This window comes from Peromyscus eremicus, chromosome 4 (assembly GCF_949786415.1).
Source record: "Peromyscus eremicus chromosome 4, PerEre_H2_v1, whole genome shotgun sequence".
Lineage (NCBI taxonomy): Eukaryota > Metazoa > Chordata > Mammalia > Rodentia > Cricetidae > Peromyscus > Peromyscus eremicus.
Genome location: NC_081419.1, coordinates 142552024 through 142565085, shown reverse-complemented (window position 1 = coordinate 142565085; position 13062 = coordinate 142552024). Strand labels below are relative to the sequence as shown.

General features: G+C 47.1%; 1 long non-coding RNA gene across 1 annotated transcript; it reads left to right on the top strand.

Annotated features, from left to right (window-relative positions):
* Positions 1–2809: 2809 nt before the first annotated feature.
* Positions 2810–3686, top strand: LOC131908751 (uncharacterized). Its single transcript, XR_009378657.1, has 2 exons — positions 2810–3278; positions 3350–3686. It is a non-coding gene; the product is annotated as an uncharacterized LOC131908751 (long non-coding RNA).
* The last annotated feature ends 9376 nt before the right edge of the window (positions 3687–13062 follow it).

The window sequence follows — 13062 nt, the reverse complement described above, 5'->3', positions numbered from 1 at the left end:
AAGGGACAGGTTAGCGCCGGAGGAGGGCTGAGAACAGGGCAAGGTGTCTAGTGAGGAACAGGAACATCCCGAAACTCGGGAAGACTTCCACGTGCACTAAGTCCCTTCCTCCTCTAATATGGAAGTCCCCTCTTACAAGTGACACTTACAGAGGTGACTGATGTCCAAAGCCAATGAGGACCCTATGGACTTGAAGCTGACTGTCCCTCATGGGTGCTCTTTGTCCTCTTACCTCATTCATGGTGTCTACTAGATGGCCCAGGGAGCCCCTGACTTCATGCGTGAGGCTGCCCTGGGGTTTCAGTTGTAGAAGGCCAGCCTGCAAGCAGATAGCTCCCTGCTGGCCAGCACAGCATCTCGTTCATGTGAGGCACAGGATCAGGCTGCCAAGGGAGCTGGGTTTCGGTGATTGTCACTAACGATGGACACAGGCAACAAAAGGCTGTGAACTAAAATGAACCCTGCTTGTGAGCACAGCCAGGTTCTCTCCCCATCTGTGCACACACACACACACACACACACACACACACACACACACACAGTGCCAGGTTCTCTCCCATCTGTGCACACACACACAGTGCCAGGTTCTCTCCCATCTGTGCACACACACACAGTGCCAGGTTCTCCCCATCTGTGCACACACAGTGCCAGGTTCTCCCCATCTGTGCACACACACACAGTGCCAGGTTCTCCACATCTGTGCACACACAGTGCCAGGTTCTCTCTCCATCTGTACACATACACACAGTGCCAGGTTCTCCCATCTGTGCACACACACACAGTGCCAGGTTCTTTCCATCTGTGCACACACACACAGTGCCAGGTTCTCCCCATCTGTGCACACACACAGTGCCAGGTTCTCTCAATCTGTGCACACACACACAGTACCAGGTTCTCTCCCCATCTGTGCACACACACACAGTGCCAGGTTCTCTCCCATCTGTGCACACACACACAGTGCCAGGTTTTCCCCATCTGTGCACACACAGTGCCAGGTTCTCTCCATCTGTGCACACACACACAGTGCCAGGTTCTCTCCCCATCTGTGCACACACATACAGTGCCAAGTTCTCTCCCATCTGTGCACACACACACAGTGCCAGGTTCTCCCCATCTGTGCACACACAGTGCCAGGTTCTCCCATCTGTGCACATACACACAGTGCCAGGTTCTCTCCCCATCTGTGCACACACACACAGTGCCAGGTTCTCTCCCCATCTGTGCACACACAGTGCCAGGTTCTCTCTCCATCTGTGCACACACACAGTGCCAGGTTCTCCCATCTGTGCACACACACACAGTGCCAGGTTCTCTCTCCATCTGTGCACACACACACAGTGCCAGGTACTCTCCCCATCTGTGCACACACAGTGCCAGGTTCTCTCCCCATCTGTGCACACACACAGTGCCAGATTCTCCCATCTGTGCACACACACACAGTACCAGGTTCTCTCTCCATCTGTGCACACACACACACAGTGCCAGGTTCTCACCATCTGTGCACACACAGTGCCAGGTTCTCACCATCTGTGCACACACCACAGTGCTGCCTCTGCTCTAGAACAACTTTACACTGTCAGTGAATGCAGCATTCCACACACCAGGTGTTCCTCTGGTACTCACACCTGCCTCAAGCACGAGGTTGCAAGACTGTGCCCCTCATATCAATTAACTTTTCCAATTGATACCCTCACCTGCCTGTTACATGCAATAGCCCTGGCATTTGCTTTCCCTGGTGGGTCATAGGCCTTGTGTGCCTGAGCTCACCTTTCATGCCCATTCTCCCATTAGTGGTGGTATAAGGAAAGCCAGGTGAGATCAACACACCAGGAATGTGACAATAGCCACCTGAGTCCTAGAGTTGGGAGAGTCCTTCTCCATCCATGCATTCAAGTTCTTTTTTTTGTTTGTTTGTTTGTTTATTTTGTTTTGTTTTGTTTTGTTTTTTTGAGACAGGGTTCCTCTGTGTAGTTTTAGAGCCTTTCCTGGAACTCACTCTGTAGACCAGGCTGGCCTCAAACTCACAGAGATCTGCCTGCCTCTGCCTCCCGAGTGCTGGGATTAAAGGTGTGTGCCACCACCGCTGCCCTGCACTCAAGTTCTGAATGACAAACTTCCCAAAACCAGAAAACACGTGACTGTTGTGTCCTCCTGCAGACACTGGGTATGGTGGTTAAAGTGGAATAGCAGCTTGATTGCATTGAGATGCTCCGATATTTCTGGGGTGTCTGTGAGACTGTCTCAAGAGTCCAGTGGACCATACAACTAGGCGGTGGTGGCGCACACCTTTAATCCCAGCACTTGGGAGGCACAGGCAGGTGGATCTCTGTGAGTTCAAGGCCAGTCTGGTCTACTGAGTGAGTTCCAGGACTGCCAGGGATACATAGAGAGACCCTGCCTCAAAAACCTTTAAACAGGAGGGTAGGGAGGGGAGTCCAGTGGACCATGACAACCCTGACATTGAGAGGGCCAGGCAAATACCATGACAGCCTGTCCTAGTGACTCAACTGAGCAGGCGGTTTCTGAGGAAGCCACAAACAAATGACAATTAATCACTGGTGCCTCTGGCAACAGGAACAAGGAGAATTGCATGTACTAGGCCTGAGCCCACACACACACAACAGTTCAAGGTGATAACCAAATAAGAACAAAGCCTTGGACTTGTGTAGGCCTGCCTAAAAATGGAAAAGCTGTAGCCTTACCCAGCCCCTGACTACCCCTAACTAATTAGAACATACTAATATGATCGCCACTTGCTTAAGCCAATCATATCTGAGATGACCTAACTGCCCTAGGAACTCCCCTTAGCTCTTAAAAGGAGCCTGTGAGCTTCTCTCGAGGTACTTTCCATTTTGCCTTTGTATGGGATGGACAGCCCCAGCATGCTGCTATAACAAATGCTCTTGTCGATTGCATACATGTATGGTGGTCTTTTGTGGAACTTCTCCAGGACCCTAACAAATAGATTCATCCTGATGAATTCACAGTATGATGGTGTCATTGGGACATGATAAAAGGTAAGCGTGGGGCCTAGCTGGGAGGCATGTCCTTGGAGGCTAATCCTGCCTCAGTCTCCTCCTATATTCGTATCCCAGGATGATGTAGGCTGTTGTGACACACCTTTCCCCACAAGAAACCATGATTGATCGTACCTCCTTTTGCTTTGCTCCAGCTTTTGGTCCCAGGGACAAAAAATCCTGACTAAGTGATGATAATTGTTGTGTAACAGCTTCTTCCAAGACTGAAGTATTCCATCCTGCAGCTCTGTAAACACAAAGGTAAACAATTCAAAATAGCTTCAGGAAGTCCCTGAAACTGACCAGATTCACTAGGCCCCTCCCTGCCACAGGAAATAAAAGCTGAGAATCCCTCAAAGGAACTGAAGCTGAGCTGCAAAGAAGACTCTCAGAGGAGAAAAGCTACAAAAACAGCAGCCTGGAAGAAGAAACCAACCCGGCTGCCTGGAAGGAGTTTAGAAAATAGTCACTTGGGAAGGACACGCTCCAATCTGTGGAGCTGCCTGCAGGCTGTGCAGTGTGCTCCAGGTTCCCAGCTTCGAGAGCTGTGTCACCCGTGCTGGGGTGGGCTTTGGTGACACAGCTGTCTTTGAGTCATTTCTGCTCCTATGGGTGGCCCCTCACCCATATTCCTGTAAGTGACCCCAATAAAGCTCATTGGTTCACCAAGTTGGACTTGGGTAGTGTCGTTACTTTGGTCTTTCGTGGGATCCCTGTTGTTAGAGTGTAGTGATATACTGTTTGTAATCTAGAAAATAAAGCTTGCCTGAAGATCAGAGGACAGAGCCTGCCTCTGAGTTAGCCTTACAGGTCAGGCAGTGATGGCACATACCCTTAATCCTAGCACTTGGGAGGCAGAGGCAGAGATCCATCTGGATTTCTGTGAGTTCAAGGCCATGCTGGGCTACGCGAGATTAGTCCAGTCTAAAAGAGAAACATCCAGGCAGCAGTGGCACACACCTTTAATTCCAGCACTTGGGATCACACACCTTTAATCCCAGCACTAGGAAGGTTGAGACAGGAAGTGATATGGCTGGGCAGAGAAAGGAATATAAGGCAGGAGACAGGAACTCAGTCTCTCTTTCATGCTGAGGAGTTGGTGAGGTAAGAGGTGGTGGCTATGGTTTGCTCTGCTTCTCTGATCTTTCAGCTTTCACCCTGATATCTGGCTCTGGATTTTTATTAAGACCAATTAGGATTTGTGCAACATTAGGGTCCATGAGAAGTCCTACAAAAAACCACCAGACATGTATGCAATCAGCAAGGGCATTTAACTTCTCAAGAATAAAAATTCCAGCATGCTGGGGTCAAACCATCTGAAGAAGTGGCAAAACGACAACCCCAAGAGAAGCTCACAGGATCCTTTCAAGCAGGGTTAGGGGATTCCACCTGTGGCTAAGTGTACTTTGAAGTGTTTGTGTATAGACTCTTACTGGTACAAGAATCATTTTATGATTGGCTCATGACATCTAGTCAGAACTGTGGTTGCTGTGTCAGGGGTCTGCTTGACTGAAAATAGCAAGAACAGTTCCCACGTATGGCCAGTTAGGCCCTGATTGGCTACCAGACTGGATGTACTTCCTTAGGGTCTGGTTGAAGCCAGACATGAGTCAACATAGGATGGTGAGGTAATATGGGGCAGAGGTCTTAGCAAACCAGCCCCTGAAAAAAAAACTGGCCCTGTTAAGGTCAGCCCTGTTATAAGAGGGAATGGCTGCTTCACCAATCTGGGGTGAGTAGACATGTGTGTTAGGTGTCCCCAGGAAAAGTTTTCTCTCACAACATTAATACTCTCCTTTGTGGTCTCTGTTGAGAAGCATGGCAAGAACCTGAGAGAATCAGGGGTCACAGGTGGTCCAGCAGGTGAGGCTGGGTCAGAACTGAGGATGTAGATGTAAGTGGTACAGCTCTGAGGGAGAAAGGTTTCCCCAGTACACATGTTACAGCTCTGAAGAGAAAGGTATCCTGGCAGTAGGAAGCCAAGGAATACCACACAGTCACACTGTACAACAAACCTCACATAAGAGATTCATTGAGTGAGACACAAGAGGGTGGCCGTCTCTGCTTGGGTGAGAAGCACCAGGGAATTGAGCAGGAGACAGGCTTATAGAGGGATTCTTGGGGGGCAGAGTGTTCCAGGGTGGAGATTTCCAGGGTGGGGACTGGTGGAATTTCAAGTCAAGCCCAGGGATTGAAGGGATTTCAAGCTCAGAGACTGGTGGAATTTCATGCTCAGGAATTGGTGGATTTTGATAGGTTTTCAAACCAGAAGTGGGCTCAGACCTTTCACCTTGTAGATGGGGTTGGGAAAAGGAAGGCAGCAGGGCCCATGTGATCCCAGTGCTAAAAGGCTTTGAAGGACATGATGCGCTGTGAAGCACGTCACACTGCCTGGAGGACGCGGAATTAACACACAGACAGCAGCTCACAAACACTCTGTGGGACCTCCACCTGCCCTAAAGACCTTGTCCCTTCTCAGATGATCCACATACATTACACAGGCCCATGAGGCGTGTAATATCTATGTTTAATCAAATTGTTTATTAGATAAGAGCCCTTTCCCTCCCCCAGGAAAGTTTCTTTCCAGGATCCCACAAAGCCGATGGATGTCATTCTTGTTGCTGTGATAGAACACCCTGACCAAAAGCAACACAGCGTTTCTTCACCTTACAGTTCTAGGCCACAAAACTCCATGTGGGGCAGCCAAGGCAGCAACTCAAACAGCTAATCCCAGCACGCCCAAGAGCAGAGAGAAACCAAGGCACCACATCCAGTGTTACCTGCTGCCTGCTGGCTTTCTTCAGCTTACACAGTACAGCCTAAGGAGTGGTGCCACCCACCGTGGCCTGGGTCTTCCTACATCAATTAACAGTCGATCAAATCAAACCCCACAGCCATGGCCACAGGCCAATCTGATTTAAGTAATTCCTCAGCTAAAACTCTCTTCCCAGGAAAATCTAGGTTCTGGCAAGTTGACATTTAAAACAAACTAACACAGGCACCTTTATAAATGGTTTTGTTTTGTAAGGAGTCAGAAATCAGGAAAACACATTGGGACACATTGACTTAATGATACAAAACTCATATGATGAGCTAGCAATTCCACTACCAAAGAATATGAAATTAGCATGTCAGGGAGAGATCTGCACCCCAAGGTTCATGTCCTTTATCCACAAGAGCCGCGGTGTGGAACTGTGGCACAAATCCCCGACAGACAATGAAGAAGGCAAAGGTTCGTTCAGTGAGTTGCCAGAGGTTTCATCCACCATGACGGTGAAGGCACAATAGAGCCGTTCACATCACGGCTGAATAGGAAGCAAGGTGAGAGACAGGAAATGGTCAGAGGTAACATACTTTCTGAGGACCTACGCTCAGTGACTGTTTCCTCCAGCTCTGTCCTATCGCCGACACTTCCAGAATGTCCCCAAACAGCACCACCTTCTGTGAATGGAGCATTCGAATAAGGAGCCTACAAGGGCTTTTCATATTCACATGAAAGCAGGCATCATCCTCAGAGTCCATTGACAGATAAATTGTAAGGAGCAAGTGATGCAGCCATTTATGTCTAAATAGTAAATATGGGAGCCTGGAGAGATGGCTCAGGGGTTAAGAGCACTGGCTGCTCTTCCAGAGGTCCTGAGTTCAATTCCCAGCCACCACATGGTGGTTCACAACCATCTACAATAGGATCTGATGCCCTCTTCTGGCCTGCAGGTATACATGCAGAGCACTCATACATAAAATATAAACAGATTTTAAAAGTTTAATGGTAAATATGTAAATAAGCAGATATGAGCCAGAGAAATCTGTGGACTTCGTGATTTATGTATAACATGACCAATGACATCAAAACACTTTGCGGCCTGGGGAGACAGCCTAAGTATGATCCCCAAAGCCCACCTTAAAAAGTCAGGTGTGATGGCATGAGCTTGGAATCCCAGCGCTGGGGAGGCAGAGACAGGTGGATTCCTGGGACTCACTGTCCAGTTGGCCCTGATTGGTGAGGCACAGGCGAGACAGAGACCTCATCACAAATAGCACAAGGTAGATGACACAACACTCTGGCCTCTACACACCCGCACACGTGTGCACATGAACCCATCCAATACACACAAACCAAAAACTCCCGAATCAAACAACTATGGCTTTGTGAGGCAAAAGCAGTCGATCACAGAGCTGGGATGAGCAGGAGTGGGAGGCACAGACATTTCACTGAGAAAGTGAAGGGCCTCCATTAAGCTGCAAACAGAATAAATCCTGCCTGAAGACCCAGAAACATCAATTTTACAAGATGTGACTATTGAAGCCTAGGTCATTATGCAAACAAACAAAGCCCAGGTGGTCTCTCGGGAGGAAATACTTCAGACAGTATTATAAATAATAAAGTTCTCAAGTTTGAAGAATGAAGCCAGGAAGGCAAGAGTTATGATACTTGACTTTCTTTTAAAAAAAAATAAATAAATCCGTTCCAGGAAAAAAACATTGTATTCTCTTGAGTGCAAACACAAAGGTTAAGAATATTAGCAGTCAATTTATATATGTGGCTTCATGTTTCTACTATAAAACAAAAAAATAGATGTTGCATAAATTAAAAGTTAAAAATTGCCATGCTTCCCCTGAAGTATGTGTTACAACGTACCTGAAAAAAGTTGTTCTTTAAAAAACAGAGCATGACATGAACACAGACGGCTTCTCCATTCGTGATTGTTGGAAAGTGGGGAGGGAGGAAGAGAGCAGAGCACTTCAGATTTATGACACTACAAGAATCACTTTATGTACACAAAAATTCACACCCGGTGCCGGTGAGACGGCGCGGCAGGGAAAGGCACTTGTTGCCAAGCCTGATGACCTGAGTTCAATCCCTGGGACCCACATGGTGGAAGGAGGGAGCCGATCCCCACAGCTGTCCTCTGACCTCCACACATGTACCACAGCTCCCTTACACACCCCAAATAAATAAAATGTAGTATTTTTTAATTTACACTTAATTATGTTGTAAACATTAAAATCAAATGGTGCTAAATCACTTCTGTTTTGGCAAACGTTTGATTGGCAGTCTTTGAATTCATTCGATAGAATGCCAGTTGGGCTACAGAACGATTTAGTGTGTGTGAGACAGAAGGGTGAGATGAGCACACGGTGGCAAATGGTATGAGTGTCCCAGGGTCCCTGTCTCCCCTTCCCCTACACAGCCAGGGAACAGTGACAACGTTTAAGAAGCATGGGTTGTTCTGGGGTTTTTATGTTTTTTTTTTAGTTCCATTTTCTTGAGATTAATTTTATTTGTTTTTATTTGTGAATGTGTGTATATGTACATGCATACATGCCTGCAGGGGCCCCTGGAGTTCAGAATATCCCCTGGAGCTAGAGTTTCAGGCAGTTGTGAGCATCCTGATGATAGGTGCTAGGACTGAACCCAGGTCCTCTGAAGAGCAGCAAGCCGCTTAACCACTGGACCATCTCGTCATCATGTTCCGGAGTCGCATTTCCTTTCTTGTTATATTTTCTGCCCTAATACAGTGACCGTCTGGCCACCTCAATGGCAATAGATGACACAGAAATGCAAGTACTTTTCCCCAAATCTTAGCCATGGTTCAAGAAAAACTTCTTCTGGATCAGTTTTCATCCTTCCTCTCATCCTGATTTTAAGAGTCTGTTAGTTACTTTTCTAGGCACTGTCAAGAAGAGAACAAGAGAGGAAATGAGGGAGGGGGAGAGGGGGAGGAGGGAGGGGGAGAGGGGGAGGAGGGAGGGGGAGAGGGGAAGGAGGGAGGGGGAGAGGGGGAGGAGGGAGGGGGAGAGGGGGAGGAGGGAGGGGGAGAGGGAGGCGGAGGGAGGGGGAGAGGGGGAGGAGGGAGGGGGAGAGGGAGGCGGAGGGAGGGGGAGAGGGAGGCGGAGAGGGAGGGGAAAGAGAGGAAGGGGAGAGGGGGGAGGGGAGATTGACCTGGGGTCACGGTTGAGAGTGCACAGTCCATCGTGGGGAGGCAGAATAACACAGCAGAAGTGGCTTCCTGCTGGGGCGATGGAACTATGAGACAGCTGGTCCCATCACAGCGCCACTCAGGAAGCAGAGGGCTCAGGTCTTACTGTATCCGATACAGCCCACCTTCCCCAGTGATCCATTTCCTCCAGAAAGGCACCAGTTCCTAAAGCAGCGGTTCTCAACCCCTGGGTCGCAATCCCTTTGGGGGGGTTGAACAACCGTTTCACAGGGTTTGCCTGAGAGCATCGGAAAACACAGATATTTACATTACACACGGGCCTGTGACACATTCCGCATTCAAACCACGGCAAACAGTGGGTCAATAAAATAAAAAAGACACATTAGCTGGCTCCATCCCATTATCATTTGCAAGTATTATATTAATTAAAAACTTAAAAATCATCAAGGCAGCTGGGCAGTTATGGCACAAGCCTTTAATCCCAGCGCTAGGGAGGCAGAGGGAGGGCAGATCTGTGAGTTCAAGCCCAGCCTGGTCTACAGAGTGAGTGCCAGGACAGCCAGGGCTACATAGTGAGACCTTGTCTCAAAAAGCCCTCTCCCGAAAAAAAAACTTTAAAGTCCTAGGGCTGAAGAGAAAGCTTGGCAGTTAAAAACACCGGCTGCTCCTCCATAAGACCTGAGTTTGGTTCCCAGCATCCAGGACTGGTATCTCACAACCGCCTGTAACTCCAATTCCAGAATATCTGAAAATGTTTGTGTTGGGTCTGGAGAGATGTCTCAGCAGTTAAGAGAAATGACAGTTCTAACAGAGGACCCGGGTTCGATTCCCATCCAGCTCCAGGGAATTTGAAGCCTTTTCTGGCCTCAGAAGGCGCTAGACACCCAAGTGGTACATGGACTACTTATAGGCAAAATTCTCATAGACATAAAAATAAAAATAAATTTTTTAAATGTTTGTGCGGAATGCTTTAGGCAAGTGTCTCAAACCTTTTTGTTTGTTTGTTTGTTTGTTTGTTTGAGACAGTCTCATGTAGCCCAGGCTGCCCTCTAGCTCTATATACAGATGAAGATGACCTTGAACTCCTGATCCTCTCACCTCCACATCTCAGATACTGGGGATTAGAGGCCTGTGACAGTAAACCTAGTTTATATGGTACTAGGAATTGAACCCAGGACCTCACACATGCTAGGCATCCTCTACCAACGAAGCTATATCCTCAATGCTTGTCTCAAGTCTTAACTCTACGTCCTTTGTTTTTATTCTCCACACCGGTATTTTTAAACTACTCACCCTGACCAATGAGATCGTTCAGCTGGTCAAACCTGATGACCTGATTCAAGTCCTGGGTCCCACAGTCAAGGGAGAGAACTGACTCCCAAAAGTTGTCTTCTGGCCTCCACATCCATGCTGCCACACACATGGGCTTGCATTCCCACACATTGTACACACACATACACACACACACACACACACACACACACACACAAAATAGTAATAATTAATGATTGTAAAATTACCCCCAACAATTCTACATTGAGACACTTATCTACTTGTAAGTAACCAAAAATACACAATACACGGTGAATATATCAAATTCTAATAGTAACAAACTGTGGACAGTTGCCTTCTGTAGGGAATGGCTAATAAATTTTATTAGGGTCATAGCCCCAGGAAATGCAGCTCTTGGTTTGCCGTCATTCTGATAAATTTGCCATTCTGACACGGAAGAACGTCCCTTGGCTTAGCGCCGAATGGGAGATGCATTCAGCATTCAGAAAGTGCAGTAGGATCTTGGGGTAAATAAGCATTTGCGGATACATTTGAGCACTGTTTGCATTTTTATAATAAGACTGTTTGCTCAGTGTATGACTTTAAACTGTTGTCTGAAGGATCCAGAGGGGAAGGGAAGAAGCCAGCATGGTTAGGAGGATCTGTGGGAAGTTCGCTCTTCACCTTTTCTGTACCAATCCTTACTGTTTATTACTCTTTTTAAATTCCTATATGAAGTAGCAGTTTTCACTATGGCATTTGCATACATACACCTCTTTTTGTTGTTCTGAGACAGTCTCATGTAGCCCAGGCTGGCCTCCAGCTAACTATGAAGCCAAGGCTAACCTGATCCTTTTGTTTCTACCTTCCAAGTGCCAGGATTCCAGGCATGCGGCAGGACATGTCATCTGTGCAGTGACAGGGATGAAACCCATGGCTTCATGCATGACAGACACACGCTCTGTCAGCAGCTGAGCCACATCCCCGGCCCCCACAGTTCATTGTCGTTGGCCTTCCCCACACACCCCTCCCGTCTCCTCTGTCCCCTCCCTTCCAGCCCCCTTCCTTACTTGCTTTTTCTTTCATGCCACAGACACCGCAAGCCTTTCTTCCTTCTTGCTCCCCCTCGCTATCCCTCTCCCAAGACTTCCTTTTCCCCTCTCCTGGTTCCTTTTGCATTTGTATAATGACACACACATATGTACACATACACAAATAAAATGTGTCTTTCTGAAATACTTCACTTAAGATAACAATTTCCAGTTCTAGCTGTTTGCCTACAGATGTCATGATTTCATTTTCCTTTATGGCTGAGGAAAACCTGTTGTCCATATGTGTACTTTCTTTACCCACTCATACACTGATGGACATCTAGGTGGCTCTGCTTCCCAGCTGTTGTGAACACAGCAGCAACAAAAGCAGATGAGCGGGTGTCTCTAGGGTAGGATGTGGAGTCCACTGGCTGCATCCCTAGAAGTGGTACAGCTGGGTCATATGGCAGCCATATTTGCAACATATTTTCATTTGATTTTGATTTATTCATGGATAAAATTTAATTTTAGCTTCCACATGTGAGTTCATGAAGCATTTTTCCGTGTCTACAAAGCCTTCGTCCTCAACCAACACACTGACCTATGTTCATACTGCCACAGAAAAAAGTGGTTCCTTATTCCATAAAATTATGGAATACAGGGGCAGGGGTGCAGCTTGGGTGATAGAACGCTTGCCCAGCATGCCCAGAGCTCTGAGCTCAGTCCCCAGTATCACATAAAATTGGGTATGCGAACACTTAGGAAGTAGAGGCAGGAGCATCAAAAGTTCAAGGTTATTCTTGGCTGTGTAGTGAGTTTGAAGCCAGCCTAGACCATAAGAAACCTTGTCGCAAATACACACACACATACACACACACATATGTGGGGTGTGTATGTGAGAGAGAGAGGATACAACATAGTATTACAGCACCATCCGATAATGCATGATACACACAAACACAGAATTTCCTAAAATTAACACATATTTCTTTTATGATCAGATTTGGATGTAGGGGTTTTTAATCATATCCTGAGCACTTAACAGCAAAATAAGCAAGGAAAAGAAGAAAAGATCCAAATCACATGTTATAAAATAAGATCTCAAATTCTTGGATCCCAAGTCCTACATCAATGGCCCTTTCAGACTTCTTTCCTTTGTCCGCCTCTAGCTATGTGGCAATCTCTGTCCCCCTCCCCTCAGAGGCAGGCAACAGATAAATCAAAAATATACAGAAATGCCACTGAAGACCATCTGAAGCTGAGAATCAAGGATAACATCCACATTACAGTATTAAACATCCACATTAAAGTATTTCCCGAGTTTTTCAGCATTAGGATTTTTGTGGGAAACATGTCACGAATACATTAACTTAAACCTTTGTCATTGAACTTCAGGCTTGGACTCATCACAGCGTCTCTCCTCCAGGGACAGCAGATGAGCACAGTTCGCATCTCAGTGGCTCCCAGAGCTCATCAGTGCCCCAAGCATGAAGCTGAGCCTTGAAAGTGTGTTAACCCCAGAGCACAGCTATCCTGCCACCCTTGGCTCAGTGGCTCACCCTTTGCCTCATATTGTTGGTTGCTAGGTGACACTGGTTCTGAATACTGTCCTTGGCCAAGTAACATAGCAGCTTCATGGTGTGTACATTAAAAAATTAGAAAAAGTAGAAAATAGATGAGGGGAAAAAAGCAGACAACTTATCCACAGTCACAGCCCCCCAAATCGACAAACAAGACTTGTTTACCAAGACATGAGTGTAAACGGAGGCTTTTCTCTGTCCCACCCTGTCCTGCAGCTGC